The sequence below is a fragment of the Balaenoptera physalus genome (genome assembly GCF_965194825.1).
Source record: "Balaenoptera physalus genome assembly, chromosome: 3".
Lineage (NCBI taxonomy): Eukaryota > Metazoa > Chordata > Mammalia > Artiodactyla > Balaenopteridae > Balaenoptera > Balaenoptera physalus.
Genome location: NC_138890.1, coordinates 140,444,986 through 140,452,167, shown reverse-complemented (window position 1 = coordinate 140,452,167; position 7,182 = coordinate 140,444,986). Strand labels below are relative to the sequence as shown.

The 7,182-nt window shown below is 34.9% G+C and overlaps 1 pseudogene across 1 annotated transcript; it reads right to left on the bottom strand.

The window, feature by feature from the left end:
- Positions 1–548: 548 nt before the first annotated feature.
- Positions 549–6,052, bottom strand: LOC309657930 (elongin-B pseudogene; annotated as a pseudogene). The gene has a single exon. The product of its transcript is annotated as an elongin-B pseudogene (transcript).
- Positions 6,053–7,182: the final 1,130 nt, after the last annotated feature.

Genomic DNA, 7,182 nt, shown 5'->3' with positions numbered 1-7,182 from the left:
CTTAAATTTCAAATCGCCAAGCCCTTTAGTGGCCGAGCCCTAGCCTAGAATTTGATCAGATATTAATCAGACTTAAAAAATAAGAGCTTTCTTCAATTATAAGTGTAAATACTTTCTTACTGAATTGGATGAGTATAAGACAAAATATGATATTTTCATTTTAAAAATAATCGTTTTGGGCTTCCCTGGTGGCGCAGTGGTTGGGAGTCTGCCTGCCAATGCAGGGGACGCGGGTTCGAGCCCTGGTCTGGGAAGATCCCACATGCCGCGGAGCAACTAAGCCCGTGAGCCACAATTGCTGAGCCTGCGCGTCTGGAGCCTGTGCTCCGCAGCAAGAGAGGCCGCGACAGTGAGAGGCCCGCGCACCGTGATGAAGAGTGGCCCCCACTCGCCACAACTAGAGAAAGCCCTCGCACAGAAGCGAAGACCCAACACAGCCATAAATGAATGAATAAATAAATGAATAAATAAAAATTAAAAAAAAAAATAGTAGAGCGTTAAGAAAAAGCATTCATAAAGCAATCACTTGCCTTGTTTAAAAAAAAAATAATCGTTTTGGTAACTGGGAAAGCAAGATGTTTGCAAAAGCATTTTAAACATGGATATTCAATTTGCAAATGCTTTTTAAAAAATTATAACTTTTCGCAAACGTGTTTTTTAATTACCCTGAACAGAAAGGAAATGTAATATGGAAATCTCCAATTTCTCAGACTTTAGTAATTTCGAAGGTTAAAACAGTTGCTATATTGTGATTTTTTTTTTTTTTTAAGAAAAAGACATTTGCTATACAATCAGCAAATGTCAACAGCTTTCTAGGAAGAACATTAAAGGAACAAACTTTTCTACATTAAAGGAACAAATCTTTTCTAGGATTATTCACGTATAATGAAACAATTTAACTATCATAGAAATTGGAGCCAATACAATTGGTAATTGATGTCATTAAAACTATTGCTTATTGCAGATTTTACCAATAATTGTCATGAATGGGCTGCTGGTGCACCAAGAAATCTTAAAGTTGTTTTTACTTTTGCAACTAGTTTTATATTACAGCCATTCAAATATTTATAAAAATTCAAATATTTGTAATTATATATTATAAATTATGAATTAATTTTATCCCTCATATAGACATTCTTAGCTCCTCTTTACTCCACTCTACCCCACAACTAGCTCATTTTCTATTTGAGTCATGATGGAACCTATTGCTTTATTGTATGAACCCTCTGAGCCAAAACACTCTTCTCTAATTAGCCTAGTTTCAGTCTTTTTTTTTAATTTTTATTTATTTATTTTTGGCTGTGTTGGGTCTTCGTTTCTGTGCGAGGACTTTCTCTAGTTGTGGCGAGTGGGGGCCACTCTTCATCACGGTGCGCGGGCCTCTCACTGTCGCGGCCTCTCTAGTTGTGGAGCACAGGCTCCAGACGCGCAGGCTCAGCAGTTGTGGCTCACGGGCCCAGTTGCTCCGCGGCATGTGGGATCTTCCTAGACCAGGGCTCGAACCCGTGTCCCCTGCATTAGCAGGCAGATTCTCAACCACTGCGCCACCAGGGAAGCCCCTCATAGTCTTTTGAAAATGCAGGTACCCACAAATTAATAATGCAGAACTCCTTAGTAATTCTCATAAAAAGGATTTTATGTAAAATTAAGGAAATATAAAAAAGACCAAAGCTCCCAAAGCACCTCATTTAAATGCTATGTAGTTTGCAAAGAGCAATTAAAGTGATTCTACACGTTACTTTCCTTCAGTTTTTCTTCTCTGTAAACATGTCTAAATAAAACAAATGTTTACGCACAACCAAGCAATAGATCAATATGGAGTGAAGTAAGGAAGAAAATATTGAAGGAAAATCTGTAAGCAGTTAGAAGACATGGAATTTTGAACCTTAAGCACCATGGTCCATAATGAACAAATCATGCCAGACCATGATGATAAGCCTGTTTGATAGAGTTGCAAAACTAATTGGATGAAGAGGATGGAATTGACGTCATGTATTTGGGCTTCAGTGAAGCATTTGAAACAGTGGATCATGAACTTTTAGTTGCAAATTAATAATTGTTTTGGATGAGAACAGAGTCACATGGATTGGGAACTGGCTAAAAGATCATAAACAAAAATAATAAATGGCAATGAATCCAGCTGAGGATAACTGCAGCAGGTTTTCATAATGGTCAAAGTTTTGTAAATCTCTATTTATTTGTTGCTAAAGACTATTTTTCCTCAATAATTTTGAAGTAGAAGTGTTTTCAGAGGTACCCAATATAGTACCCAAAGAAAACAATCAGATCAAAATATGAGTTCATATGAATCAATATCTAATTTAGAATTTATTTTTGACTTAGGTTGACTTTTGAAAATGTTATGTAAAAAAGTAGGAGTGCATAATATTCAGGCAATAACTAGTGTCAATAGAACAGAATATTTTAAATATTTTAGCTGTTATTAACTATATGTCTTACCCCTTTAGTAAAGTAAGTTCAGTAGCACCTCTATTAGAAATGTATCAAAGAAAAAAACTAATCTTTTAATTTTTATAAATAATGCCTGTGATTTCTCTATATTTGTTTAAATTAAATGGATTTTTATAGTAATAGGAGAACAGCATAACAAATTTAAAACATAATATACACAATACAGATTTTTTTTTAGCTTTTTTTAAAATTCACAATACAAATTTTTAAAACTGCTAGGAGACTATCAGAAGATAACACTGAAAGTTAGATTCTTTTTATGAAAGAAGAAGGAAATTATATATACATTTTTTTTTTAACACCCAAATCGCTTTTATTAGAGGGAGATGGGGGGAACAGGAGTGGGGGAAGGTTCTCCAACTACACAGCTTGTTCATTGGCGCTGCTTCCTGAGTCCTGAGGCTTCATCACACAGAGCAGGCAGCTCAGGTGGGCTGGAGAAGGGTTCAATGCACAGGTCTTCAAATGCTTCATCTGCCCGGAAGGCTAGCTCCACAGGGGCTGCGGCCTGAGGCCTTGCTCCCTGGCTGGTGAAGCTACACTCACCCAATGTCTTCCCGTCGTCCAGAAGTTGGTCGTCCTTGTACAGCTGCTACTCTTCCAGCGGCCGCTTGAGCTCGATCACGTTGCTCTGCTCCTTGACATCCGTGAAGATGGTGGTCTCGTGGCAACGGATCATGAGAAACACCTCCATGGCAGCGGAGGCCTCTCCCCGAGATTTATAATGAAATACGACAGAACAGCTTTTCCTAATTGTGGGCTACGAGATAATTTTAGAAGTTATGCGATAACGTTTTAAATTGTATGCATTTACCTATATTAGGGGAAAAAGGGATTAAATGACATAAATATTACTTAAAATATATTTGAATTCAAACAAGTACGTTATCTCAAGAAAAAATATTCAGTGAAAGATGGTACAGTAGTATAAAATATGCCAAAATTCAGGTAATTGGTACACAGAAGACTAATGTTTGGGAAATGTTGCATTTAAAAAGCCAATATTGTCTTATCCATTGAACCAAAGATAGGTTTAATTACGTGAAAGGGTAATGTATTGAGACCGATAATGGCAAGATTCTGAAGGAAAAATAAGATTAAAATGTTAAACAAATAAACAAAAATAAGTTTCATAACATTCTATATAATCCCCAAATTTCCCAGCTCTAGCAAACAGCTCATTTAATTAAACAATATTCCATTAAATTTTTAGCATCACAGCAAATGAACCTGAAGATTTTACTAAGATTTAACCTACTGAAGTGATAAATTCTGACATTTTTACCCCTTCCAATTTTTAAACATCAATAGAATGAAATAAAAGCGTATTAAACCTAGAATAGAAAAAAATTATTGTCACCATTAAGTTTACTTTAAATGAAAAGGGTACTTTTGCTGCTTGTAACTGAACTCTTAGTTGAATGAAAACTACTGCTCTAAGATTATATCACCACTTATTTTTATTTATAAAACCTAAAAAGATAGAGGCACAAGAGAGCTAGAGTAAAATACACACATTGAGGAAAATATTTTAAAATATTTTACCCAAGTAGAAGCAATGGAAACTTTTGGTTTGCACAACAGCCTCCCAAGGGTAAAGGTGGGATTTACATCACTGGTTGTACTTAAAATTCACCCTGAAGAGCACTGAGGCCAACATTTAAGAGAATTCTCACAAGAGAGATTAGATGACCTGTCTTGGCTTTCCATTTTGTATTTACATGATTTTGTTGTCCTAATAATTATTCTTTTGGAAAACAATTTGCTGGCAACTTAAGGTTTTAGTTATATCCTCGGGAGTTGTCTGGCTGTGTTCAGCTAGAGTTGAGCTGTCATGTCTAAAATGGCGAAGTTAGGAAAAGGCACACCGTGGATCCCAGCCTTTCCTTGAGCATTTCTGCTTACAGAGGCAGTGTTAATAATTCTCAGCTTTTGGAAATGAAGAATAAGCACTACATTTTACCTTGCAGATGGAATAATAATAATGACATTAACTCTATCTACAAATATCTCCTACTTCATCTTAATTCTTGGTTTGAATAAGGTCATGACCCTTGTGTTATCATATTTTTGCTTGAAACATTAGCATATATTTATTGATTCATTAATTATTCCATTTAGGAAATATTTCCAGTGTCTACTCTGGTAGTTGTGCTGGATATTGAAAACACAGTAATAAAAAAATACACATCCTTGATGCCACCAGAGGGCATAATCAGGCAAATGAGTAATTATAATAAAAGTAGTAAGTGCTCTGATTAGAAAGTAACAGATGTTTTGGGACTATACTAGTGGGACACCCAGCTCAGCCATCATGTTGATCGCAGGGGTGATGATAAAAAGTATCTCAGAACAAATAATATATATGTGTGTATATATATATATATATATATATATATATATATATATATATATATATAGCATATATAAACATATACATAATACACGTATATGCTACATATATTATATAACTATGCTATATACACTAGACAAAGAGTACAGCTTGTCTGGAGGCTCCAAGGTAAGAGAGTATGAAAGGTTTAAGGAGACAAAAGATGTTTAATATGCTACAGAGTAGAGTTCGAGAGGAAGATGATAAAAGGTGAAGCTAGAAGGACTCCAAATGTTGCCTGCTCTACAACGCCAGGGGCCCCATTCATGTGGACTGCGTCACCCAGGTGAAAGAAGTAGTGATTTTAGTTAGGCTAGAAACAGTGAGGATGGCAAGAAGTAAAATGAGCCAAGAAATATTTAGGAGGCAAATTAAACAAGACTTAATGATTGGACACGGAGAACAAAAGAAAAGGAGAGAAGATGTTTTGCTTTATCCATTGAGGTGTAGATGGTACTGCCTTTAACTAAGATGAGAAACATTGAAGGAAAAATCGATTTCAGGTAAAAAAGCTTTCTTAAGGTGGTTTGAACTTGTTGACTTTGAGGTATGCCTGGGAACTCTAAATGGGTATTTCTTGCAGGCAGTTGGATATGCAGATTTGCAATTCAGAAGAGGAATCTAGATTAGATACATGTTTTGAATAGATGATAATTGAAACCATAGGAATTAGAAAAAAATTGAGAGGAAGATTAGTCTCTTTTCTGATTTTGGATAGGATTATAGCTATATAATTCTAGATTTATAATAATTATTGAAGGATATTTACAGGAGTAGATTTTATAATTTACTTTGATAATCCACATTTTAGCTTAACATCCATGCGATTTATTGACTCAATTTTCCAAAATAGTATAGAAATACAGACACTACAAATAAGCAGAGGAAACCAGCCAGTTTTTGTTGTATATATTTATAGTTTCTGCAATGGATATGTAATTATTTTTATAAGCAGAGACAAGTAGATGCTATTGAATGTCTTTCTAAATTATTTAGGGGAATAGATAATAATTGGCTCATTTTTGATAGCTGAAACACTATTTGTTTTTAAGAAATTAAATGAAAACATGAGTAAAAATATGGAAATTCTTAATTTATTTAATAAAAATATTGGTATGCCTCTTAAACACTTAGTTGGACAGCTGAAAATATTGATGTGGGTTTCTATTCCTCTTTATCAGCTTACCGTATTGTGGAGATAAGAATGAATAATAAAGTACCACACTACTGAGAGAAGGAAGAAAAGCAAAGAAGCCATAATTATGAAGGAGGTTATTTGTATTCTGGGTAAGTGACAATTATTTGCCTATAATTAATGTTCTTTTTGGTACCTTACAAAAATGTGAAGTAAGAATGACTGTAGTAGATACATTTTTCTTTATAACATAGATTGCTATGAACAATATAACACAGTCCTGTGTATTGTTCTGAATTTGAAGATGATTTATTTTTGATCACTGGCATGTGGTTGTGTATATAGAAATCCAAAACAAGTGAAGCAATCAGTCCATCAATTGGTTATTTTGTTTACATGAAATCAAAAGAGTTGGCTTGACTGATTCCCCCCTCCTTGGATGTTTGGGCATTAAATATGTAACCCAGATGTCAGCTGGGGCCACCTTGTCTTCCTTGAGATCTAGATAAGATTGCCTTGAATCTTGATACCCACCTTGTGGAAGGAGGAAACACTTTTCAAATGTCAGTGAAATCCAGGTAGCTTGAGTTCTTAATGGTTACTCTTCCTCCAGCCTGTGTCTAGGTTTCTATGTTTCCTGTCTCTTTTATCCACCATATCATTCCAGATTTACACTCTGAACTATTTTTTTTTTCCAAAAAACAAAAATGTAGCCCATGCAAATGAAACATTCGTGAGTGTAGAGAACTTTTTGGAAGATTGGGACAAGGGGATTAAGAGGGCAAAGCATTTACACTGCTGTAAGAAGAATGACTCTGCATTTAGTATAAGGCTACCCTGATCCCTTCAGTTATCTTTCTTGATGGAAATTTCCATCAGTCCTTCAGCCCCTCTGGAAGTGTGCTCTGGAATAAATTTGTGAATTTATCTATACATCCCAAGATTTAAGTAATAGTATTGTTTATAATAGCAAAAATTGGAAACAAAGTTTCTTATATAAGAACCTAATTAAATCGATTAGGATAATCCATACAGTGTGACACTGAGCAGTCATTTAAAAATAATGAAAATATGTACATCCTTGAATGGAAGAGTTTCCAAGTGATATTATGAAGTAAAAAAATCAGGGTGCAAAATGATGGCAGTGGCATGTTTCTATTTTTGGCAGTAAATAAATATATTT